Source organism: Martes martes, assembly GCF_963455335.1.
Source record: "Martes martes genome assembly, contig: scaffold_424, whole genome shotgun sequence".
In the NCBI taxonomy this organism is placed as follows: domain Eukaryota; kingdom Metazoa; phylum Chordata; class Mammalia; order Carnivora; family Mustelidae; genus Martes; species Martes martes.
In genome coordinates, this window is record NW_027666272.1 from 1,669 (window position 1) to 28,589 (window position 26,921).

At 52.3% G+C, this 26,921-nt stretch overlaps 1 pseudogene across 1 annotated transcript; it reads right to left on the reverse strand.

The window, feature by feature from the left end:
- Nucleotides 1-1,076: 1,076 nt before the first annotated feature.
- LOC308338098 (large ribosomal subunit protein uL22-like) lies at nucleotides 1,077-3,389 on the reverse strand (annotated as a pseudogene). Its single transcript has 2 exons — nucleotides 3,383-3,389; nucleotides 1,077-1,620 (listed from the first exon to the last, which is right to left on the reverse strand). The product of its transcript is annotated as a large ribosomal subunit protein uL22-like (transcript).
- Nucleotides 3,390-26,921: the final 23,532 nt, after the last annotated feature.

Below are 26,921 nucleotides of genomic sequence, written 5' to 3' on the forward strand. Positions count from 1 at the left end.
ACACCCCCGTGCAGCCACTGGTGTGAGTGAAGGGAGGGGCAGAAGCAAGAATGTGGGGGGCAAGGAGATCTGAACCACTTGCTCACAGGCCTTGTGCAGCACTCGGTTCTGCTCATTTTTGATCTGGGATGTGGTATGTCTATCCAACGGTAATTAAAGCTGTAACTCCTGACCTTATCCCTTGATTGGTCCGCTAGCACCCAGCTCCTCACGGGCAGTTCCCAGCACCCCCATGGATATTCGCTGTCCCACGTCAGGAGCCCTGTCTCTACTAAAGCCCAGTAGTGGGCCAGGAGCTATCCCCTAATAGGACACACCTCTTGCAGTACACAGCATGGCTTGATCAGGAACCTGGGGTGTGTGTTGTGACTCTCTGTTGGGGCCTTACCAGCAGGAACACCACGCTGCATCTTGTCCCACCTCGGCGACCTCTACAGCCTGGGCATCTCTTGGCTGTGGTAGAGCTACTCCAGAGCCCCGTTCTGTTCTGGGATCCAGTCAGTCACTGGAAATGGTCTCGTGAACGCAAACATGTTGCCTCTAGAATAGAAGGAGGGAGTCCAGGCATTAGTGGTGTTACCATTAACTGTGCTAAATATGACAAGGAATAATCTGTTCTTTACCTTAGAACAATGACCTGGCATGCTCCAGACCATTGGCCCTCTAGAAACTTCAGGGATGTGGAGGGCCTTGAAACATAACAGGGTTTCTCTCCCAATCTCAGGATTACACTGCCTTACCAATACCACCAACATATTCACCGATCCTGGCTCATCCTGCTTGTGTAATTATATATCATCAATACGGTGGAACCAAGTGAGGTTCTGTGGCGTGTCCAGAAGGCCCATACCCGGAGGCCGCCCGAGCTGCCTCATATTTTCTCATGAGAGGAGTTAGATTTTCAGGCATTCTGCAAACCAGTTGTTAAAACAGCCACTATTAAAAACAAGTCATTATAAACTTATAAGTTGTATTAAAAGCAGAGATAATATTTTAAAGTGATCATTTCCTGGTTACTTTACTATATTCTCTGATTTTTTTTTTTTGCTTTTATTTGTATTTATTTGATGCAGAATTTACTCCCAGGCCATACATCTTTGCTTCTTCAGTTCTTCTGGGACAACTTTTCCTTCTGGGCGGCCTCCTCTTCTGCGTCAGGAACAATCTGCTCTTTCTCAGTAAGGATCATCTCAGTGTGGCAGGGAGAACTCACGTGTGGTTGAATCTGACCATGAACCCAGTAACTTCTGTGCCACATCTTGGGGGCTTTGTTCACCTGGATGTGCTCAGGGACCAGAGAATCTACTGAACTCTTAAGCTCAGCATGACTCTCCGCATTTTTTAAGCACGTGCAGTAAAATTCGGAACTCTTTTTGGGCCATGGGCCCTGTGTCCACCCCTCTGTTTGGCCTGAGCACACCTCCCAATGCCACCATTGTACCCAGGGAGAGGTGCACGCTGCTTCTGCAGTGACGTCCTTCAGATACTTGGTGGCTTTCCAGATATGCATATTTCTGATGGCCTGGGCAGTTTCAGGTGTGTTCTTAAAGTGAACAGGAACATTCAAACTTCTTGATTTGCATGATTTTGTAGGGTTTTCTGGGTCAAGTGAATAGTGAACTATTTTCAGAGATAAATTCAGACTGCTTTCGGGACGAGCTATATTTTATGCTAAACTATGCTTATTGACATCTATTGTGTCTGTATGATTAAAAAATATAATAATATACTGCATGGGGGTGTGTTACTGTGTACAGCTCTCCAAATCTGCATTTTCAGTAAAGTTACACTTTTACTGGAAGCTTAAAATCAGGTGTGGTAGAAACAGTCACGCTACAAGGGTGCCTGGGTGGCTCAGTGGGTTAAGCCTTTGCCCTCGGCTCATGTCATGATCTCATGGTCCTGGGATCGAGCCCACATTGGGCTCTCTGCTCAGCGGGGAGCCTGCTTCGCCCTCTCTCTCTGCCTGCCTCTCTACCTACTTGTGATCTCTCCCTCTCTGTCAAATAAATAAATAAAAATCTTTTTTAAAAAATTAAAAAAATAGAAACAGTCACACTACAGAAATCAGCAAACAGGACAAATCATGCTTTTCTGCCTGTACTACCAGCACATGCTGTCCACGTCCCTTTGGGCCACATTACGATGCCAGAGTTATGATACAGTAACATAAATGTATAGTTGTACACATGTCATGTAGAGGCAAACTGCTCCTTGTCCTCCATCCTGTACTTAAAAACACATTCATCAGTAGCCAAGAGCCACATGTCAGAGCCCCAAGCTGTGTTAATTAGGCATGACAGCTGCAGTTAGGACAACCACTTGGTTGAGTTCCTCGTGGCCTACTGTCACCTTCCAGGATCTGGTCTGGTATTTATAGGGACCAGAGGGGTCAATGAAGGGGACATGATAGGGACAACCACCTCCTGCATCCATTTAAGTGGCATCAACCTCCACCATTTCCTTTAGACTGTGATATTGCTCTGGACTTAGTGTCTTTGTGGAGAAGGGGGTACAGATTTGGGGCTCCCACTCAGCCTCCTCCTACCATATCACTTACTCCACTGGTCCAAGAACAAATGTGGCAATTCTGCCAAATACTGGGTGTTCCAACTAGACATTCAGGGACTATAAGAATGACTAGTAAGGGGCACCTGGTTGGCTCAGTTGGTTGGGTGACTGCCTTTGGCTCAGGTCATGATCTTGGAGTCCTGGGATTGAGTCCTGTATTGGGCTCCCAGCTCCATGGGGAGTCTACTTCTCCCTCTGACCTTCTCCCCTCTCATGCTCTCTCTCAAATAAATGAATAAAATGTTAAAAAAAAAAAAGGAATGACTACGAGGTAGGTCCACAGACCTCACAGAGCCACTGTGATTTGGGCCAGGGTGCCACTGATCAGCTGATCCCATGATTCCCTACTGCAATGAAGGACAGGCATGTTCATGACTCAGCTATGCTGTATGACCCTTAGACAATTCCAGCCCTAGGGTTTTGTAGTTCTGTGCTGCTGCAATCAGTCCAACTCAGAAAGAAGTCGATGGGACAGAAGGAAGTTGAGCACTTTAAAAAGTAGGATCCTACATAGTTGGATCAGAGGCTTAGAGGAATATCTAGAAGCCTGGGGGAGTCTCTGGGGTGGGAGGGTGGATACCTCCTTGTTCTTCCTGACAGAAAGAAGCAGTGGGGGACCGCTTTACCCTCCACAAGGATAGTAAATGCTGGCACCGTTCCTCTAGATAGTCCCCTGCCTCTCTACAATAATCAGGAGCTAATTGTCTTTGGACTATGGGACCCTAGGGTCTTAATAAAATTAATGAGCTCTTTCCCCCATGGGATGGGAGTCATGCAATCCCTCCCTCCAGCACCAGATCAACATTTTTACCTCCCATGCCCCTGAAACAGCCTACCTTCTCCCCAGCCAAGGGAAAAGGCTGTTCACAAGCAGGGGCCTCGGACCTCTGGGACCTTCCCTTCCCTGCAGGGACGTGGTGGGCTGAGGTTGGCAAACAGCCCTTGCAGCCATCCCACTTAGGTTTAGATGTCAGCTCTCGTGCTCACTGATCGGACTGTGGCAAGGGATCTCATCTGTCTCTGCTTCAGACTCTACATCAAAGGGAGAGGACACCCAGAGTCACTGTGTGGGTGGTGAGATGCGTGCTGGTGTTTGGCAACCAGCTTAACTGGGGCAGATACAGCCCCCCGTTGAAGGGCTGGCCAATTTCCATGGCATAAATATTCCCACAATGGCTAGTCCAAGCTACCAATGGTTTAACTCTCTCTCACAAAAGTCCCCAAAATTTAACAGTCAGGAGCTGTTATGAACCAGTTCCAGCACATCTCATGTCCGTGTGCCTAGAGAAGTGCCTGCTGGCAAGCAATAGCAACCCTCCATAAGATGAGGGACCCAAGGGCCCATTCCAGGCTACCCACTCCTCTCTGGCATGTCTCCCTCTTGATGTCCACAAGGAGGCACCAGTGGAGAGTTTTGCCATCACAGGTGGCAGAGGGGACTTCTTTTCGCCCTCTTAACATTTTTAGTAACAATAAACCACTCAAAAGAAGAGATAATAGGGCTTAAACTTTTATATTACAAAGGAATTTCATTTCCTCATCAATGTTGGTATTTACATAATAGCCTGGAATTGTAAAATGAAAAATCAAGCCAAAGCAAAACAAAAAGAGAAACCATGTTAAAGTGAAAGGCAAAAAGGTGATACTTTACATATGAAGTAGAAAATGAAATTGATGTGCAGACAAATTCTGATTCTGCAACAGATGAATACAAAGACTTCTAAGGGATTCACCTCAATCGAAAATGTTAATTAATGAAAATAACAGCATTATCTGGAGGCAAAAGTTCTGGACTCAGTAGGTGGAAGTAAGGACCATAAATCAACCAAACATCATCATTAGAACCCTACTTCCCTTCTACTATCTTCAATGAAGGAAGTAGTAAAAGAGGTGGTAATCCATCTACAGGATGGGTAAAAAAGTTCAGGACCCTTAGCAGGAAATGTTGGAAATTCCAAAAGAGACTTCATGCCCTTGCTTATTTCTTATTTTGTTACCCTTAGCCTATCTATACTCACAGACAACCAGACTATGCTCAATGGCCTATCAATGAACTTATAAATTACTATATACTGGTGCTATGGATGATAAGTGTTATTTGGGGTATACAGATACTAATAAGCAGGACTAAACCACAGAATTTATGACAAATCTCTCAGCCTCCCAAAGGCAATAAGTTTTTTAAACATACTCAGGGAAAATATTTTTTAAAAAGTTTAATAAAACCATATTCATTTTTATTCCCAGCTAAATTTTATTTCATTTTTTATTATTATTATGTTCAGTTAGCTAACATACAGTACATCATTAGTTTTTGATGTAGTGTACAATGTTTCATTAGTTGCATGTAATACCCAGTACTCATCACAACACGTGACCTCCTTATTGCCCATCACCCAGCTACCTCATCCCTCCACCCACCTCCCCTCCAACAACTCTTTGTTTCCTAGGGGTTAAGAGTCTCTCATGGCTTTTCTCCCTCTCTGATGGCTTCCCGTTCAATTTTCCCTCCCTTCCCCCATGGTCCTCCATTCTATTCCTTCTGTTCCACATATGAGTGAGACCATACAGTTGTCTTTCTCTGTTTGACTTATTCAACTCAGCATAATAACCTTCCAGTTCCATCCACGTCAATGTAAATGACAAGTATTCATCATTTCTGATGGCTGAGGAATATCCATTGTATATATGAACCACATCTTCTTTATCCATTCATCTGTTGAAGGGCATCTCAGCACCTTCCACAATTTGGCTATTGTGGACATTGCTGCTATGAACATTGGGGTGCAGGTGCCCTTTCAAATCAGCACATTTGTATCTTTAGGGTAAATACCCAGTAGTGCAATCCTGGGTCATAGGGTAGCTCTATTTTTATCATCCTGAGGAACCTCCATACTGTTTTCCAGAGTTGCTGTACCAGCTCACATTCCCACCAACAGTGTAAGAGGGTTCTCCTTCTCCACACCCTCACCAACACTTGTTGTTTCCTGTCTTGTTAAATTTTGCCATTTCAACTGATGTAAGGTGATATCTCAGTGAGGTTTTGATTTGTCTTTCCCTGATGGCTAATGATATGGACAATTTTGTCATGTGTCTGTTGGCCATTTGTATGTCTTCTTTGGAGAAGTGTCTGTTCATGTCTTCTGCCTCTTTCTTGAGTGGATTATCTGTTTTTGGGGTGTTGAGTTTGAGAAGTTTTTTATAGATCTTGGATACTAGCCCTTTATCTGAAATGTCATTTGCAAATATGTTCTCCCATTCCATGGGTTGTCTCTTTGTTTTGTTGATTGTTTGCTTTGCTGTGCAGAAGCTTTTTTTTAAAAAAATTTTATTTCTTTATTTGACAGATAGAGATCACAAGTAGGCACAGAGACAGGCAGAGAAAGAAGAAGGCGGGGGGAGAGAGAGAGAGAGAGAGAGAGAGAGCCTGAGCAGAGAGCCTGATGTGGGTCTTGATCCCAGGACCCTGGGATCATGACCTGAGCTGAAGGCAGAGGCTTTAACCCACTGAGCCACCCAGGCGCCCCTGTGCAGAAATTTTATCTTTTTGTTTCCCTTGCCTTTAGAGATGTGTCTTGCAAGAAGTTGCTGTGGTGAAGGTGGACGAGGTTGCAGCCGGTGTTCTCTAGGATTTTTATTGATGCCTGTCTTACAGGGAGGTCTCTCATCCATTTTGAGTTTATCTTTGTATACGGAGTCTGAGAATGATCCAGTTTCATTCTTCTTCATATGGCTGTCCATTTTTCTCAGCACCATTTATTGAAGAGACTGTCTTTTTACCATTGGATATTCTTTCCTGCTTTGTCGAAGATTAGTTGACCATAGAGCTGAGCATCCATTTCTGGGCTCTCTATCCTGTTCCATTGATCTATGTGTCTGTTTTGTGCCAATACCATCCTGTTTGGTAACCACAGCTTTGTAACAAAGCTTGAAGTCAGGCATTGCTATGCCCTTAGCTTTGGTTTTCTTTTTCAGCATCCCCTGGCAATTCAGAGTCTTTTCTGGTTCCATACAAGTTTTAGGACTTTTGGTTCCAGCTCTGTGAAAAATGTCAATGGCATTTTGATGGAAATGGCATTGAATGTGTAGTTTGCTCTGGGTAGCATAGACATTTTCACGATGTTTATTCTTCCAATCCATGAACACAGAATATTTTTCAATCTCTGTGTCTTCATCAATTTCTTTCATAAGTGTTCCGTAGTTTCTAGAGTATAGTATGTTTACCTCTTTGGTTAGGTTTATTCCTAGGTATCTTATGGATTTTTGTGCAATTGTAAATGGGATGGATTCATTAATTTCTCTTTCTTCTGTCTTGGTGGTGGTGTACAGAAATGCAACTAATTTCTGTGCATTGCTTTTGTATCCTGCCACATTGCTGAATTGCTGTATGAGTTCTAGTAATTTAAGAGTGGAGTCTTTAGGGTTTTCTACATAGAGTATCATGTAATCTGGGAAGGGTGAGACTTCTTGACTTCTTCTTTGCTGATTCAGATGCCTTTTAATTCTTTTTGTTGTCTGATTGCTGAGGCTAGGACTTCTAGTTCTATGTTGACCAGCAGTGATGATAGTGGACAGCCCTGCCATGTTCCTGACCTTAGGGAAAAGCTCTCAGTTTTTCCCCATTGAAGATGATATTCGCTGTGGGTTTGCCATAGATGGCTTTTATGATATTGAGGTATGTACCCCCTACCGTATACTGTGAAGAGTTTTGATCAAGAAAGGATGATGCACTTTGTCAAATGCTTTTTCAGCATCTATGGAGAGTATCATATGGTTCTTGTTCTTTCTTTTACTAATGAATCAAATCACATTGATTGATTTGCAGATGTTGAACCAACTTTGCAGCCCAGGAATAAATCCCACTTGGTCATGATGTATCATCCTTTTACTGTACCATGGGATCCTATTGGCTAGTATTTTGGTGGGAATTTTTGCATCCATGTTCATCAAGGATATTGTTCTGTAATTCTCCTTTTTGATGCAATCTTTGTCTGGTTTTGGGATCAATGTAATGCTGGCCTCATAAAATGAGTTTGGAGGTTTTCCTTCCATGTCTATTTTTTGGAACAGTTTCAGGAGAATAGGTATTAATTCTTCTTTAAATGTTTGGTAGAATTCCCCTGGGAAGCCATCTGGCCCTGGGCTCTTGTTTCTTGGGAGATTTTTGATGACTGCTTCCATCTCCTTACTGGTTATGGGTCTGTTCAGGTTTTCTATTTCTTCCTGATTTAGTTTTTGTATTTTATATGTCTCTAAGAAGGCATCCATTTCTTCCAGATGGTCAAACTTGCTGGTGTATGTTGCTCATAATATGTTTTCATAGTTGTATTTCTTTGGTGTTGGTTGTGATCTCTCCTCTTCCATTCATGATTTTATTTATTTGGGTCCTGTCTCTTTTCTTTTTGATAAGTCTGGCCAGGGGGTTATCAATCTTATTCTTTCAAAGAACTAGCTCCTAGTTTCGTTGATCTGTTCTATTGTTCTTTTGGTTTCTATTTCATTGATTTCTGCTCTGATCTTTATTATTTCTCTTCTCCTCCTGGGCTTAAGCTTTCTTTGCTGTTCTTTCTCCAGCTCCTCTAGGTGTAGGGTTAGGTTGTGTATTTGAGACCTTTCTTGTTTCTTGAGAAAGGCTTGTATTGCTATATACTTTCCTCTCAGGACAGTCTTTGCTGCATCCCAAAGGTTTTGAACAGTTGTGTTTTCATTTTCATTTGTTTCCATGATTTTTTATTTTTGGAAATTTGTTTCCATGATTTTTTTTAATTCTTCTTTAATTTCCTGGTTGACCCATTCTTTCTTTAGAAGGATGCTCTTTAGTCTCCATGTATTTGAGTTCTTTCCAATTCTCCTCTTGTGGTTGAGTTCTAGTTTCAAAGCATTGTGCTCTGAAAATACACAGAGAATGATCCCAATATTTGGTACCAGTTGAGTCCTGATTTGTAACCCAGGATGTGATCTATTCTGGAGAATATTCCATCTACACTGGAGTACAATGTGTATTTTGTTGTTTTGGGATGGAATGCTCTGAATATGTCTGTAATGTCCGTCTGATCCAGTGTGTCATTTGAAGCCTTTATTTCCTTGTTGATTTTTTTTAAAGATTTTATTTATTTCTTTGAGAGTGAGATCACAACTAGGCAGAGAGGCAGGCGGGGGTGGGGGAAGCAGGCTCCTTGCTGAACAGAGAGCCCGACATGGGGCTTGATCCCAGGACCCCAAGACCATGACCTGACCTGAAGGCAAGGGCTTAACCCACCGAGTCACCCAGGCTCCCCTCCTTGTTGATCTTTTAATTAGATGATCTGTCCATTTCAGTGAGGGAAGTGTTAAAGTCTCCTACTATTATTGTATTATTGTTGATGTGTTTCTTTGATTTTGTTATTAATTGGTTTGTATAATTAGCTGCTCCCATATTAGGGGCATAAACATTTTAAATTATTGGTGTCTTCTTGTTGGATAGACCCTTTAAGTATGATATACTGTCCTTCCTCATCTCTTATTATAGTCTGTGGCTTAAAATCTAATTTATCTGATATAAGGACTGCCACCCCAGCATTTTTTGATGTTCATTTAGCATGGTAAATGGTTTTCCACCCCCTTACTTTAAATCTGGAGGTGTCTTTGGGTCTGAAATGAGTTTCTTGCAAACAGCATATTGATGGGCCTTGTTTTTTAATTTAATTTTATATATTTATTTGACAGAGAGAGCAAGAGACACAAGCAGGCAGAGGAGCAGAGGGAGAGGGAGAAGCAGGCTACCCACTGAGCAGGGAGCCCAATGCAGGGCTCAATTCCAGGACCCTGGGATCATGACCCTGGGATCGGGACCCTGGGATCATGAGCTAAAGACAGTCGCTTAATCAACTGAGCCACCAGGTGCCCCTGGGTCTTGTTTTTTTGAATCCATTCTGATACCCCATATCTTTTGATTGGAGCATTTAGCCCATTTACATTCAGGGTAACTACTGAAACGTATTAATTCAGTACCAATATATTGCCTGTAAGGTGACTGTTACTGTATATTGCTCGGTTCCTTTCTGTTCTTAGGCTCTCTCTTTACTAAGAGTGACCACTTTCAATATTTCCTGTTTGGTGTTTGCAAATTCTTTTCATTTTTGTTTGGCCTGGAAGCTTTTTATTTCTCCTCCTATATTCAATGACAGCCAGCTGGATATATTATTCTTGGCTGCATGTTTTTCACATTTAATGCTCTGAATATATCATGCCAGTCCTTTCTGGTCTGCCAGGTCTCTATGGATAGGTCTGATTCCAATCTAATATTTGTACCATTGTATGTTACAGACCTCTTCTCCTGAGCTACTTTCAGGATTTTCTCTTTGTCACTGAGACTTGTAAAGTTTTACTATTAGATGATGGGGTGTTGACATTTTTATTGATTTTGAGGGGGGTTCTCTGTGCCTCCTGCATGTTGATGCTTATTTCATTCCCCAAATTAGGGCAGTTCTCTGCTTTAATTTGCTCCAATATGCCTTCTGCCCCGCTCTCTTTTTCTTCTTCTTCTAGGATTGCAATTATTCCAATATTGTTTCATCTTATGGCATCACTTTTCTCTTGAATTCTCCCCTTGTGATCCAGTAGTTGTTTATCTCTCTTTTTCTCAGATTCTTTATTCTCCTTCATTTGGTCTTCTATATCATTAGTTCTCTCTTCTGTCTCATTTATCCTAGCAGTAAGGGCCTCCATTTTTTATTGCACCTCCTTAATAGCTTTTTAAACTTCAATTTGTTTAGATTTTAGTTCTTCCATACCTCCAGAAAGGGATTTTATTTCTTCAGAAAGGGATTCTCTAGTATATTCTATGCTTTATTCAAGCCCAACTAGCATCCTTTTTTTAAGGATTTATTATTTATTGATCTGACAGACAGAGATCACAAGCATGCACAGAGACAAGGAGGGGAAGCATGCTCCCTGCGCAGCAGAGACTTGGGGCGAGAGAAACCTCTGTTCCCCCGCAGAGGCCAGCCCCAGCCCTGGGCGCCCCATCTGCCCCCAAAGTTGGAGGACGACGCCCGGCCACCACCACTCCCTCCACTCTGCTCCGGGAATGCACCCCGGCGCCGGGGCCCCAGGCGGGGCCGCGTCCTCTCGGCGTGTTTTCCCAGGGGCCGCGTCAGGCCCTGAGCGAGAAAGGGCCCTCGGCCAAGGGCAACAGGCCGGTCCCCAGGGCTGCTCAACGCCAGCCAATTCTCACTAGCGATCGGCCCAAACGGATCCCGGTTTGGGCAGAACACTCGTGAGAATTGGCCGGAAAATGCCGGGCGAACTCGCTTCGGGTGCCGCACGTCTGCGGGGATGCCCCCTGTGCCCGGCCCGGGATCCCACGTGGTCGCGTCCACACCCCGGCGGAAAGCACGGCGAGAGTCCGACGTGAGCGACGCTGACGCCTCCTGCTCCTCAGCGCCCAGGGCTCCCCTCCCTGGCGCGGGCCGGTGGGGCCGGGCTGGCCCCGAGGCCCGGGCTCGAACCCTCGACTGCTCCCTCAGATTTCCCAGTCCGGGTTCCTGTCCCCCGGGGTCTCCCCCTGGGCAACCCTGAGTCCCGCGCCCCAAGGCCCCCGACCACCCCGGGGCCGACGGTGCCTTCGGAGCCGCGTCCAAGACTTGGAGCGAGAGAAACCTCCGTTCCCCCACAGAGGCCACCCCCAGCCCTGGGCGCCACAGCCGCCCCCAAAGTCGGAGGACGACACCTGGCCACCACCCTCCCTCAATTCTGCTCCGGGAATGCTCCCCGGTTCTGGGGCCACCGGTGGGGCCGCATCCTCTCGGCACATATTCCGGGGGGCCGTGTCAGTCCCCAAGCGAGAAAGGGCCCTCCGCCCCGGGGAACAGGCCGCTCCCCAGGGCTGCCCAACACCGGCCAATTCTCCCGAGCGTTCTGCCCACACCGATCCCGGTTTGGGCAGAACGCTCGGGAGAATTGGCTGGAAAACGCCCGGCGAACTCTCTTCAGGCGACGCACGCCTGCAGGTTCGCCCCCTGCGCTCTGTCTGGGATCCCGAGGTCCGTGACCAGGGACCCTGGTTGGTCGCGAATCCATCCCCACCATCATGTCCTCCATGAGTCAGTCACAGACGAGGCCAATGCCTCCTGCTCCTCAGCCTTCGGGTGTCCCCTCCCTGGCACCGGCAAATGGGGCGGGCCTGTCCCTATTTCGTGGTCCTCACCCTCACCTGATTTTGCAGCCTCTTGTTTCCAGGATCCTGTCCCTCGGGCCTTCCAGTTGGGGAACCCTGATACCTGTGCCACAAGTCCACCTGCCAACCCGGTGGCATCGGTGCGTTTCGCAGCTGCAGAAAAGACTTGTAGCCAGGAAACCTTAGTGCCCCCACTGAGGCCAGCCCCAACTTCTGGCGCCCCAGCGGCCTGAGACGTGGGACTCCCATCCACAACACCTCTCTCATCTCTGCTCCAGGAAAGCTCCCCTTCACCAAAGTCCCTGGCTGGTATGCGCCATCTTGTCGTGCTTAACAGATGTTTGCGACAGGCCCCGAATGAGAAAGGGCCAGCGGGCGAGAGGGACAGCAGTCCGCAGGGCCGAACATCACCGGCCAATTCTCACGAGCGCTCTGCCAAAATCGATGCCGATTTGAGCAGGACGCTCATGAGAATAGGCGCAAAAACACTCGGTGAACTTGCTTCGGATGCCGCACCTATGCAGGGCCGCCATCTGGGCCTGGACCGGTATCCCAAGTGGTCCCGTCTCAAACTCCACGAGAAAGCCCTCCAGGAGTCAGGCACAGGCGAGGCCAACGCCTCCTGCTCTACGCCCTGCAGGAGTCTACTTCCTGGCACTGTCAGATGGGGTTGTGCCTGGCCCTAGGATGGCACCCAGGTGGGGGAACACCTGAGCTACAGCCCATATTTGCACCTGATCCCGGCAGGAAACCCTGCAGTTTAAAAATGTGCTGAACCTGCAGGGCGGGAGAAACCTCCGTGCCTCCCTGAGGCCACCCCCACTTCCGGCGTCCCCAAGGACCAGGAACCAGGAGACTCACGATCCTGCAGACACACGCCCTCAACTCAGGCCTCGGGGTGGGTCACGACCGCGCCTGCAGTTTGGGACTGCCATGCTTCTACGACCTAATCCTAAACCTAGCTTGGGTGTTCTGGCTTCCATCCCCAGGGGCCTGGTTCTCTAGCCCTCAAGACTGGGGACCTCATATTCCCAACGTTGGATGCTGGCTGCCACCCACGAGGAACCTGAACCCCATGACCCTGTGCAGAAACCTCCTGGCCGAGAAAACCTCCATGAACCCTAATACCACCCACAACTTCCGAGGAAACCCGCACCAAAATCCCGGAGCCTGACAGGCCGCCACGGCAATGCCCTCAACTCAGCCCTCTGGAGAGCCTGAGTCCGCATTGACACATCAGGCCTGCCATTCTCCCAAACCGAACCCTAACCCTAGGTGGTGTGTTCAGGCTCTGGACCCATGAGGCCTGACACCCAATCCCTCCCATGAATGGGAGCACCAGACTGATGGCCGGACGCAGCCACTAAGCCAGGTGGAGACCGTTTCCTAGGGTACTCTCTCACACCCTCAGAACCCTAGAAACCGGCATGATCCCCTGAGGCCATTCCTGCCATCTTTGCCCTCCAGACCAAAAACCAAGGGCCTGAGGAGCCTCCTGAGTCCTGCCCTCAATACAGCCCTTGGGTGAGCCGATGTCTGTGCTGGGCAGATCCGACCTGCCTTGCCCCTAAGACATAACCCTAACCCTAAGCCTAACCCTAACCCTAACACTAACCCTAGCACAGGTTGTGTGTTCAGGAGTCCATCCTCAAACGCCTGGTCCACAAAGACCCCAGAAGGGGGAACACCAAGCTACATCCCATCATTGCACCTCAGGTCAGGAAAAAACCCTGCCGATGAGAAATGTGCTGAACCCGCAGAGCGGGAGAATATTGCATGCCTCCCTGAGGCCGCCCCCACTTCCGGCGCCCCTGAGGACCAGGATCCAGGAGTCTCACAGTCCTGCATACAAGTGCCGTCAACTCAGGCATCGGGGCAGGTCACCACAGCGCCGAAAGATCGGGGCTGCCATGCCTCTACGACCTAACCCTAACACTAGGTTGGGTGATCAGGCTTCCGTCCCCAGAGGCCTGGCTCCCTAGCCCTCCAGACTGGGACCACGTATTCCCAACACAGGACTCTGGCTGCCACCCACGAGGAAACTGGACCCCACGGCCAAGTGCAGAAGCCTCCTGGCCGGAGAAAGTTCCATGTCCCCTAAAGCCACCCACACATTCCAAGGACCCCCACAAAACAATCCCGGAGCCTGACAGGTCGCCACAGCAATGCCCTCAACTCAGCCCTCCAGAGAGGCTGAGTCTGCACTGGCACGTCAGGCCAGCCATTACCCCAGGACCAAACCCTAAACCTAGGTTGGGTGTTCAGGCTCTGGACTCCAGAGGACTGACACCCAATCCCTCCCATGGATGGGAGCATCAGACTGATGGCCGGACTCAGCCTATCACTCTGGGGGAGACCGGTTCATTTGGTGCTGTCTAACACCCTCACAGCCCTAGAAACCGGCCTGCTCCCCTGAGGCCATCCCCGCCATCTTTGCCCCTCCAGGCCAAAAGCCCAGGGCCTGAGGAGCCTCCTGAGTCCCGCCCTTAACTCAGCCCTTGGGTGAGCCGATATCTGTGCTGCATATCCTACCTGCTTTGTACCTAGCACATAACCCTAAACTGAAGCCTAACCCTAACCTTGCTACTAACCCAAACCCAGGTTGTGTGTTCCGGAGTCTGTCCTCCAAGGCCTGGTCCCCAAAACCCCCAGATGGGGGACCCCTGAGCTACACCTCCTCATTGCACCTCATCCCAGGAGGAAACCCTGCCCTTTCGACGTGTGCTGAACCCGTAGAGTGGGAGAAACATGCGTGCCTCCTTGAGGCCACTCCCACGTCTGGCGCCCAGAAGGCCCAAAAACCAGGAGTCTCACGGTCCTGCAGACAAGCGCGCTCAACTCAGGCATCGGGGTGGGTCACCAGAGCGGAGGCAGATCGGGGCTTCCATGCCTCTACGACCTCACCCTGACCCTCAGTTCGGTGTTCAGGCTTCCGTCAACAGAGGCCTAGTTCCCTAGGACTCCAGACTGGGAACCCCGTATACCCAATGCAGGACTCTAACTTCCACCCTGGAGGAACCTGGACCCCATGGCCCTGTGAAGAAACCTCCTGGCCGGAGAAACTTCCATGCCCCCTAAAGCAACCCACACCTTCTGAAGACCCACACACAGTAATCTCGGAGCCTGACGGGCCGCCAGAGCAATTCCCTCCACTCAGCCCTATGAAGAGCCTGAGTCTGCACTGGCACATCACGCCTGCCATTCTCCCAGGACCAAACCCTAAACCTAGGTGGGGTGTACAGGCTCTGGACTCCAGAGGCCTGACATCTAATCCCTCCCATGGATGGAAGCATCAGAATAATGGCCGGAGTCAGAGTCTCAGTCAGGAGGAGACTGTTTCATTTGGTGCTCTCTAACACCCTCAAAGCAGAACAAACCGCTGGGCTCCCCTGAAGCCATTCCCGCCATCTTTGACCATCCAGGCCAAAACCCAAGGCCTGAGGAGCGTCCTGAGTCCCGCCCTCAACTCAGCCCTTGGATGAGCTGATATCTGTGCTGGCAGATCGCACCCGCCTTGTCCCTAGGACATAACCCTAACCTAAGCCTAACCCTAACCCTAATTCTAACCCTAGCCCAGGTTGTGTGTTCCGGCATCCGTCCTCCGACACCTGGTCCCCAAAGCCCAGAGATGGGGGACCTCTGAGCTGTACCCCATCATTGCACCTGATGCCAGGAGGAAACCCTGCCCTTTAGACATGTGCTGAACCTGCAGAGCGGGAGAAACCTGCATGCCTCCCTGAGGAAACCCCCACTTCTGGAGCCCCAAAGGCCCAGGAACCAGGAGTCTCACCATCTTTTAGGCACACGCCCTCAACTCAGGCATCGGGGTGGGTCACCACAGCGCCGACAGATCGGGGCTGCCATGCCCCTACGACCTAACCCTAACCCTAGGATGGGTGTTCAGGCTTCCATCCCCAGAGGCCTGGCTCTCTAGAGCTCCAGATTGGGGACTCCGTATTCCCAACGCAGGACACTGGCTGTCACCCATGATGAACCTGGACCCCATGGCCCTGTGCAGAAGCCTCCTGGACGGAGAAAATTCCATGTCGCCTAAGGCCACCCACACCTTCCAAGGACCCCAACACCACAATCCCAGAGCCTGACGGGCCGCCAGAACAATGCCCTCAGCTCAGCACTCCGGAGAGGCTGAGTCCGCACTGGCACATCAGGCCTGCCATTCTCCCAGGACAAAACCCTAACTCTAGGTTGGGTGTTCAGGCTCTGGACCCCAGGGCCTGACACCCAATCCCTCCCATGGATGGGAGTGACTGACTGACTGCCGGACTCTGCCTCTCAGCCCAGAGGAGACTGTTTCATTTGGTGCTCTCTAACACCCTCAGAACCCTAGAAACCGGCATGCACCGCTGAGGCCATTCCTGCCATCTAGGACCCTCCAGGCCAAAAACCCAGGACTTGAGGGGCCTCCTAAGTCTCGCCATCAACGCAGACCTTGGGTGAGCTGATATGTGTGCTGGCAGATCCGACCTGAATTGCTCCAAAGACATAACCCTAACCCAAAGCCTAACCCTAACCCTAATTGTAACCTTAGCCCAGGTTGTGTGTTCAGGCATCCGTCCACTGGCGCCTGGTCCCCAAATCCCCCAGATGGGGAAACCTTGAGCTGTACCCCATAATTTCAGCTGATCCCAGGAGGAAATCCTGCCGTTTAGAAAGATGCTGAACCCACAGACCGGAAGAAGCCTGCATGCCTCTCTGAGGGCGCCACCACTTCCGCGCCCCTAAGGAACAGGAACTGAGAGACTCATGGTCCTTTAGGCATGCGCCCTCAAATCAGGCATCGCGGTGGGTCACCACAGGTCCAGCAGATCCGGGCTGCCATGCCCCTACGACCTAACCCGAACCCTAGGTGGGGGGTTCAGGATTCCGTCCCCAGAGGCCTGGCTCCCTAGCCCTCCAGACTGTGGACCAGGTGTTCCAAAGGCAGGACTCTGGCTGTCACCCACGAGGAAATTGGAGCCCATGGCCCTGTGCAGAACCCTCCTGGCCAGAGAAACCTCCACGCTCCCTAAAGCCACCCAATTCTGAGGGCCCCACACCAAAATCCCAGAGCCTGACGGGCCACCAGGGCAATCTCCTCAACTAAGACCTCCGGTGAGCCTTGGGGGGCACTGGCACATCAGGCCTGCCATTCTCCCAGGACCAAACCCTAACCCTAGGTAGGTTGAGCAGGCTCTGGACCTCAGAGGCCTGATACCCAATCCCTCCCATGGACGGGAAGATCAGACTGACGGCTGGACTAAGCATCTCAGCCAGGAGGAGACCATTTATTTGGTGCTCTCTAACACCCTCAAAGCAGTACAAACCGGCATGCTCCCCTGGAGCCATTCCGGCCATCTTTGCCCCTTGAGGCCTGAGGAGCCTTCTGATTCTCGCCCTCAACTCAGGCCTTGGCTGAGCCAATATCTGTGCTGACAGATCCGACCTGTCTTGTCCCTAAGACATAACCCTAACCCTCAGACTAACCCTAAGAGTAATAATAACCCTAACCATAATCCTAACACTAATCCCTAAACCCTAACCCTCACCCTAACACTAGCCCTAAACCTAACCCTAACCCTCTAACCCTCACCCTAACCCTAACCCTCCAGACTTGGGATTCCAAACCACACCACAAAACTCTGCCTGCCCTCTGGAAAAACGGTGCATGAGCGCCTAAACACACTCTCACCATGGGCAGGTCCCCGGACGTACTGCCGGACTCTGCCGCAATGCCAGATGCATGTACTCCACTCCGCCCTGAGGGAGCCCGCCTCAACACCAGCATATCGGAGCTGCCATGCCCCTAGTCCTAACCCTAACACTAGGTTGTGTGTACAGGCTTCCGTACCCAGAGGCCTAGCCCCCAACCCCGCCAGATTGGGTATGCCTCTGACTCACTGTGGCAGTCTGCCAGCTGCCTATGGTGTTATGGTGCCACTTGGAGCTACTCAGATCTCAGAGCAAGAGATAACTTCATGCTCTCCAAGGCATGCCCCAGCATCTGAGCCCCTCCTGAACACAAACCGAGATTCGCATGAGCCACCTATCACCTGCCCTCCACTCAGCCAGCCAGGGATCCCGCCTTAGCACTGGCAGATCAGGCCTGTCTTTCCCAAAGACCCTAACCCTAGTTTGGGTTTTCAGGCTTCCATCCCAAGAGGCCTAGCCTCCAAGCCCCCTGGATTAAGGACCCCTGAGCAAAATGGCAGAAATCCAACCTCCACGCGTGATGAAACCTTGCAGTTTCTCCCCCTCAGAGGGGGAGAAACTTTCAAGCCCCCGGGAAGCTACCCCCACGATTGGCAGCACCCCAGGCCATGAAGCCGATTTCTGCCAAGCTACTGGACACATGTCCTCAACTCAGCCCTGAGGGGAGCCCATCTCAGCACCGGCAGATTGGGCCTGCCATGACCCTAGACCCTAACCCTAACCCTAGGTGGGGTGTACAGCCTTCCGTGCCCAGAGGCCTGTACCCGGAGCCCATCAGACTGGGGATGCCTGAGACTCAGGCCAGCACTCCGCCGGCCTCCTAGGGTAAAATGGTGCCATTTGGAACCGTGCAGGAACCTCAGAGGAGGAGAAACCTGCATGCCCCCCCCCCAGGACAACACCAGCTCTTTGCCCACCCCTCAGACACACACCCAAACCCCAACTCCTGCCTGATTCCTGCCCTCCATTCAGCCAAACTGGGAGACCACCTCAATTCCAGCAGATCGGGCCTGCCATGTCCCTAGGCGTTAACCCTAACCCTAGTTTGGATTTTCAGGCTTCCATCCCAAGAGGTCTGGCCCCCACGCCCCCCGGATTAGGACTTCTGAGCAACACCACAGGACACAACCTGTCACACGAGTGGAAACCTTGTGGTTTGGAGCTGCAAGGAACCCTCAGAGGGGGAGAAACCTGCATGAAACCCTAAAGCCACCCCAACCCTCGGCAGCCCCTCTGGCCATAGAGCTGGATTCCATCCCGCCACCAAATGCAGACCCTCAACACAGCCCATAGTGGATCCCGTCTCAGCACTGGCAGATCGGGCCTGCCATGCCCTTAGGCCCTAGCCTTAACCCTAGTTTGGGTTTTCAGGCTTCCATTCTGAGGGTCCTGGCAACAAAGCCCCCGGATTAAGGAACCATGACATGCACCCCAGGACTCCGATCGCCACACAGTAGGAAGCTGTGCCATTTGGAGTGGTGCTGAACCCTCAGAGAGGGAGAAACCTGCCCCTCTACAGGCACTCCCACCATCTGCGGCCCCCCTCGCCATAAAACCGGATTCTCTCTGCTGCCAGAAGCATGACCTCCATTCAACCCTGAGGGGACCCCACCTGAACATCAGCAGATCGGGCCACCATGCCCCTACGCCCTTTCCATAACCCCTGTTTAGGTTTTCAGGCTTCCATCCCAGGGGGTCTGGCCCCCACATCCCCCAGAGGAAGGACTCCTGAGTAAACACCACAGGACTCCACCTGCCACACGGGAGGAATCCTTGTGGTTTGGAGCTGCGCTGAAACCTCAGACAGGGAGAAACCTGCAAGCACCCCTAATGACACCCCCACCATTAGTCACCCTCATGGCCATAAAACCGGATTCTGCTGCGACGCCAGATCTATGCCCTCCACTTGGCCCTTAGGGGAGCCCGCATCTGCACCGGCACGTCGGGCCCGCCATGCCCTTAGGCCCTAACCCTAACCCTAGGTGGGGTGTACCAGCTTTCAAGCCCAGAGACCTGTCCCCCAAGCCCGCCAGATTGGGCACCTCTGAGACTCATGCTGATATAGATTAAGGATGCCTCAGGGACACCCCAGGACTGCGTCCACCACACGGGGGGAAGCCATGCCGTTTGGAGCTCTGCAGAACCCTCAGGGTGGGAGGAACCTGCAGGCAACCCTGAGGACACCCCCAGCTTCTGGGTCATCCCTAGACACAAACTCGGAGTCTGACGTGCCACGTGATACCCACCCTGAAGTCAGCCAACCAGGGAGCCCACCTCAGCACCAGCAGATTGAGCATGTCATGCCCCTAGGCCCTTACCATAACTCTAGTTTCTGATTTCAGGCTTCCATTCCAAGAGGCCTGGCCCCCAAACTCCCCAGATTCAGGACCCCTTTGTTACAAGCCAGAAACCTGACCGCCATGCAGGGGGAAGCCATACCGTTTGGAGCTCCACAGTTCCCTCAGAGAGGGAGATACCAGCATATACCCCTCTAAAGCCACCCCCACCATCAGCCATCCCTCTGGACAGAAACCCTGACTCTTCTGCATGGCAGGACGCATTCCCTCAACTCAATCCCGAGGTATCCCACCTCAGTGTTGGCAGATCAGGCCTGCCATGCCCCAACGCCATTCCCCTAACCCTATGTTGCATTTTCAGGCTTCCTTCCCCAGGGACCTGTCCCACAATCGCTCTAGATTGGGAACCTTGGAGCCACACTGTAGGAGTCCACCTGCCACTCAGCAGGAAACCAGTCCCATTGGAGCTGTGCAGAACCCTCAAAGCCAGAGAAACCAGCACGCCCCCAGGAGGACTCCCCCACGTTCTGCAGTCCCCCGGCTACAAACCCAGAGCCTGATGGGCCACTAGACCCCCATCTTCAACTCAGCTCCTTGGGGAACTCACCTCAGTACCAGCAGTTTGGGCCCAACACGCCACTAGCTCAGCTCTCCTCAAAGACCCCTGCCAGCTCTAGGCAGACCTCAACTCCCCTGTTTGTGGCAAAGCTCTGGGATGCCCCCTCCTTCTTCTCAATTTACACTGGCCCAGGCGATCATGAGAAAGGGAAAGGCTACCTCCTGAATGCTTCATACCTCCTTTCCTCTTCTGCCCTATTTCTCTCCACTTACCTTTGTACCTGGGCAAACTGAAAGGAACATGTCAGTGGTACACGGACATGCTCTGAGATCTAAATCTTTCATGGCAGCTTTCTGAGGGCTCCTTATGCAATAGGAAACTAGTGTATGCTGCCACAGAGTGTTTCAAAATGATCATCTACAGAACAGGAGATCGAGGGTCACTCCAGTTTTACCTCAGTCTTCATGAAGTGGAACATGGTCTTCTTTTCTTCATTGGCTTCAATTCCAATATGTTTCCATTAAGTGTTCATTCATCTCCTTCGGGGGTAGGATTTTGTGATTCCTCACCTGCATAGAACACGCAGAGCTCATCACAGCAAGTACTCTCCCTAATAGCTGTCACCCATTGAACCCTTCCCCCCACACCCCTGCTCTCTAGCAACCCTCAGTTTGTGCTCTAAGTTTGAGTCTGTTTCTTCATTGGCCTTACTCCCTTCACTATGTTCATCTGTTTTCTTTCTGAAATTCCATAGAAGTCAAGTTATAGGCTATTGGTCTTTTCTTACTGATTTGACTTAGCTAAATCCACTGTAGATCCATCCACATCCTTGCAGACGGTAAGATTTCATCCTTTTTGAACCTGGCTCATATTCCATTGAGAAGATGTGGGAGAATGAACACACACACACACACACACACACACACACACACACACATACACACATATAAGAAATCACTTCTATAAGTTCAGTTCTTATGTTCACTTCTTAGCTTTTGGAGGACACACCATATTCTTTTTTAGATTGGCTGCAACATCCCGCATGCCCACCAACAGTGTAGGAGGGTTCCTTTTTATTTAGTTTTGTTTTGTTTTTAAGATTTTATTATTTATTTGACAGAGATCCCAAGTAGGCAGAGAGGCAGACAGGGCAAAACAAGCTCCCTGCTGAGCAGAGAGCCCAATGCGGGGCTCAATCCCAGGACCCTGGGATCATGACCTGAGCCAAAGGCAGTGGCTTAACCCACTGAGCCACCCAGGGGCCCCCGAGAGTTCCGCTTTCAGCAGAACATTCCCTGCCAGCAATTTCCTAAGGAGGAAATGTAAAACCTGTGGGATCACCTGACTCACCGAGCTTCAGGCAAGCAGCCACAGAAATTCACCACAGGGTTCCTGACGCCAAGGCCCTTGAAGCCACCGGAATGCATGGATCCAGGGAAATCCCAAGACTCTCCTTCTGACTTCACCACCCATGAAACTGCAGAGAAAATAGAGCATGTCCAACCATATATAGCCGTTTGAGTGAACCTAGGAAGACAAGCATCCCTTTTGTGTTGTCCCAAGGCTCCTTGGAATCCTTTTGAATTTTCCCTCTGCCCTCATTGGAAATCTTTGGAGGCAAAGACGAATCCATTAGGATCCATCACCTTGTACAAAAGAGAAGCCATCATCCAAGTCTCTATCTGACCACAAACAGCCACCTGCCTCTCGATGCCTGCCATTCCACCACAGCCGAGGGCCAGTGGAATAAACACTGTTGGATGAAGGAATACTTTCTGTGTTCAAAACGCACACCAAGGCAATCTCATCTTCCCTTTAGAATCCAAGGGATTGCCTAGGAAAAAGATGTTCCAAATACCTTTGTAAACCCGAAAGAAGCAGAGAAAATGAGATCCCTGCCAGGTGCTCCCTGCAGAGACTCTCAGGAACTCTGACACCCACACTAGATATCTTAGAGCTGGTTCACTGTGCCAATTGTGAGCTCCACTGGAGACAAGACATAAGCCCAGGAGGTTTGGGGTGAAAGAGAAGTTTTACCTCCCATCCTGGCACGGATGTGCCCCATGGGCCTGCTCTTTTCTCTGAACACTGACTTCCTGGGACAAGCTGCATGAGGGACTCAGACGCTGATTTCCAAACTTCAGGTCTCGTGGAGCCAGAGGGAAGAAGGGTCGTCAGGTGCGGAGAAGCAGGCGCCTCCCACCTAAAGCCTGCACACCTGCTCCGATTCCTGGGAGAAGGAGAGACACATGCTTGTTTCTTAAGTGGTCATTGACTTCCTTCTAAAGCCGACCAATGCCCTTGTCCTTTGTGGAGAAAGAAACATGCTCTTCCAAACACTCGACTCCTCGGTTCCAAGTGCACCGTGAGTCGGGTTTGGTTCCCCCCAGCTCCAGAGCCCAACTGGGCGGACCCTCCGGAACCACTCTGACAGCAGATGGCCAGCAAACCTGGGGAAAGGGGGCACAGTGCTGTGTGGGGACTCAGCTTCAGGGTTTCTTATGCCCACTCTTGAACCTGGGGAATCAGAGACTATACAGCTCACCACTCCGACCTGCAGAAACAAGCTGTCGTGTCTCACGATTCAGGGTCTCTCACCCAGCACCTCGCCACGGCCCCCAGAGCCAGCAGGCTGCACGGACTCCTCTTCCAGGGTGTTTCCCAGGGCAGCTCGCCACTGCCTCCAGTGGTGGCAAGCAGCATCGCCACGTCTTCCAGGGTCTCTGGCGCCACAGCTCACCGCTCCCTCCAGTGGCGTGAACTGGCACTGCGGGGCTTTCCACAGACTCCTAAGGCAGCTCCCTAACCCTCCACAGGTCTAAAGCCACACGGGCACGGTCCCTCCAGATTGGGGACCTCTGGGCCACACCCCAGGAACCCACCTGCCAACCAGGAGGAAACTGTACCTTTTGAAGCTGCGCAGAACCCTCAGAATGGAAAAAAATACCCACATGCATCCCTGAGGACACCCCCAAATTGGACGGTCCCCACAGTCACAAACTCACACCCTGATGTGCTTCCTGACCCCCATGTTCGACTCACCAACTGGGGATCCAGCTTCAGCACCAGGAGGTAGGGCCTGCATACCCCAAAGCCCTAACCCAAACGCTAGGTTGTGTTTTCAGGCTTCCGTGCCCAGAGACATGGCCAACAATCCCTCCAGATTGGGACCCCCTGAGCCCCAACCAAGGACTCCGCCTACCATCCAGGAGAAGACCATGTCGTGCGGAGCTACCCAGAACCCTCAGACCAGGAGAAACCCACATGCATTCCAGAGGCCACCCTCACCTCTGATGGCCCACATGGCAACAAAATCCAGAGACTGACATACCGCTTGACCACCGTCCTTGACTCAGCCCATGGGGGATCCCACCTTGGCAATGGCTGTTTGGGCCTGCCATGGCCCTAGGCCCGAACCCTAATCCTATGTTGGCTGTCCAGACTTCTGTCTCCAGAGACCTGGCCCCCAAGCCAACCAGACTGGGGACACCTGAGACACACCCCAGAACTCTGGCTGCTACCCAGGAATAAACTGTGCTGTTAGGAGCTGCACAAACCCCACAGAGCAGGAGAAACTTGAAAGCCCCGCTAAAGCCACCCCCAACATTGGTGGCCCACCCGGCCATGAAGCCGGATTTGCCAACCTGCCGGGCACATACCCTCAACTCAGCCCAGAGGGGATCACACCGCAGTGCTGTCAGATAGGGCCTGCCATACCCCTGGGCCCTAAGCCTAACCTTAAGTCAGGTGTACAGGCTTCTGTGCCCAGAGGGCGGGATCCCAAGCCCGTCCAACTGGGGATGAATGAGACTCGGGCCAGCACACTGCCAGCTTCCTAGATTGGAACTGTGTCATTTGGAGCTGCGCAAAACACAGAGACCGGGACAAAACTGTATGACACTGAGACACCCCAAGCATTTGCACACAACATACCCACAAAACCAGAAACACACAGGTGGGGCGTGGGGCCAGGGATATATTCCAGGTGGCTACGACACGGCCCGAGAAAGAAAGGGCCCTTGGAGCCAGGGAAAGGGCGATTACGCAGGGCTGCTCAACGGCGGCCAATTCTCAGGAGCGTTCTGCCCCAACCGATCCCGGTTGGGGCAGAAGGCTCGTGAGAACTGGCCGGAAAATGCCTGGCGAACTCGCTTCGGGGACAGCCCGCCTGCGGGGCCGCCCCCCGGGCCTGGCGCGGGATCCCGCGGGGTCGCTCCCGCACCCCTAAGGAAAGCCCCCCGCGAGTCCGACGCGGGCGACGCCGACGCCTCCTGCTCCTCAGCGCCCGGACCTCCCCTCCCTGGCACGGGCCGGTGGGGCCGGGCTGGTCCCGAGGCCCGGGCTGGCCCCGAGGCCCGGGATCCAACACTCGCCTGCCTCCTCAGCCTTCCGAGTCCGGGGTCCTGTCCCCCGGGACCTCCCCCAGGGCAACCCCGAGTCCCACGCCCCGAGGCCCCCGACCGCCCCAGCGCCGACGGTCCCGCCGTTCGGAGCTACCCAGAACCCTCAGACCAGGAGAAACCCACATGCATTCCAGAGGACACCCTCACTCTGATGGCCCACATGGCAACAAAACCCAGAGACGGACATACCGCTTGACCACCGTCCTTGACTCAGCCCATGGGGGATCCCCCCTCAGCAATGGCTGTTTGGGCCTCCCATGGCCCTAGGCCCGAACCCTAATCCTATGTTGGCTGTGCAGACTTCTGTCTCCAGAGACCTGGCCCCCAAGCACTCCCGACTGGGGACACCTGAGACACACCCCAGGAATCTGGATGCTACCCAGGAATACACTGTGCTGTTAGGAGCTGCACAAACCCCACAGAGCAGGAGAAACCTGAAAGCCCCACTAAAGCCGCCCCCAATATTGGTGGCCCACCCGGCCATGAAGCCGGATCTGCCAACCAGCCAGGCACATACCCTCACCTCAGCCCTGAGGGGACGACACCGCAGTGCTGTCAGATAGGGCCTGCCATGCCCCTGGGCCCTAAGCCTAACGATAGGTCAGGTGTACAGGCTTCTGTGCCCAGAGGACTGGCTCCTAAGCCCGTCCGAGTGGGGATGCCTGAGACTCGAACCGGCACATTGCCAGCTTCCTAGACTGAAACTGTCATTTGGAGATGAGCAGAAAACAGAGAGCAGGAGAAAACTGTATGATACTGGGTCACCACCAGCATTTGCACACCCCATAGACACAAAACAGAAATGTACCGGTGGTCCGTGTCGTCTGGGATATTTTCTGGGTGGCTGGGACATTTTCTGGGTGGGCCGCCCCCCATGCCTGGCCCGGGATCCCGCCTGGTCCCGTCCGCACCACGCCAGAAAGCCCCCCGCGAGTCTGACACGGGCGATGCCGACGCCTACTGCTCCACAGCGCCCGGGGCTCCCCTCCCTGGCGCGGGCCGGTGGGGCCGGGCTGGCCCCGAGGGCCGGGCTCGAAACCTCACCTGCTCCCTCAGCCTTCCATTTCCGGGGTCCTGTCCCCCGGGGCCTCGCCCTGGGCCACCCTGAGTCCCGCGCCCCGAGGCCCCCGACCGCCCCTGCGCCGACGGTGCCCTTCGTAGCCGCCTCCAAACCTCGGAACTGCCTCCAAGCCTCGGAGCTAGAGAAACCTCCGTTCCCCCGCAGAGGCCAGCCCCAGCCCGGGGCGCCCCAGCGGCCCCCAACGTCGGAGGACGACGCCCGGCCACAGGCCCTCCCTCAACTCTGCTCCGGGAGCGCTCCCCGGCGCCGCAGCCGCCGGCGGGTCCGTGTCCTCTCGGCGCGTTTTCCAGGGGGCCGTGATGGGCCCCGAGTGAGAAAGGGCCCTCGGCCCCGGGGAACGCCTGCAGGTTCGCCCTTTGCGCCCTGCCTGGGATCCCGAAGTCCGGGCCCAGGGACCCTGATTGGTCTCGAATCCATCCCCGCCATCATGTCCTCTGTGAGTCAGGCAGTGACCAGGCCAATGCCTCCTGCTCCTCAGCCTACGGGTGTCCCCTCCTTGGCACCCGCAAATGGGCCGGTTCTACCCCTAGTCCCTGGCACTCACTCTCACCTAATTTTCCAGCCTCTCACGTCCAGGATCCTGTCCCTCGGGGCTTCCAGTTGGGGAACCCCGATGCCTGTGCCACGAGTCCACCTACCACCCCGGTGGAATCGGTGCTTTTCGCAGCTGCGGAAACGCCTTGTAGCCAGGAATCCTTAGTGTCCCCAGTGAGGCCAGCCCCAACTTCTGGCGCCCCAGCGGCCTGAGACGCGGGACTCCCATCCACAACACCTCTCTCATCTATGCTCCAGGAAAGCTCCTTAACAGATGGCTGCGACAGGCCCCGAATGAAAAAGGGCCAGCGGGCGAGAGGGACAGCAGTCCGCAGGGCCGAACATCGGCGGCCAATTCTCACGAGCGTTCTGCCAAAATCGATGCCGATTTGAGCAGAACACTCGTGAGAATAGGCGCGAAAACACTCGGTGAACTCGCTTCGGATGCCGCACCTCTGTAGGGCCGCCGCCTGGGCCTGGACCTGTATCCCAAGTGGTCCCGTCTCGAACTCCACGAGAAAGCCCTCCAGGAGTCAGGCACAGGCGAGGCCCATGCCTCCTGCTCCACACCCTGCAGGAGTCTACTACCTGGCACTGTCAGATGGGGTTT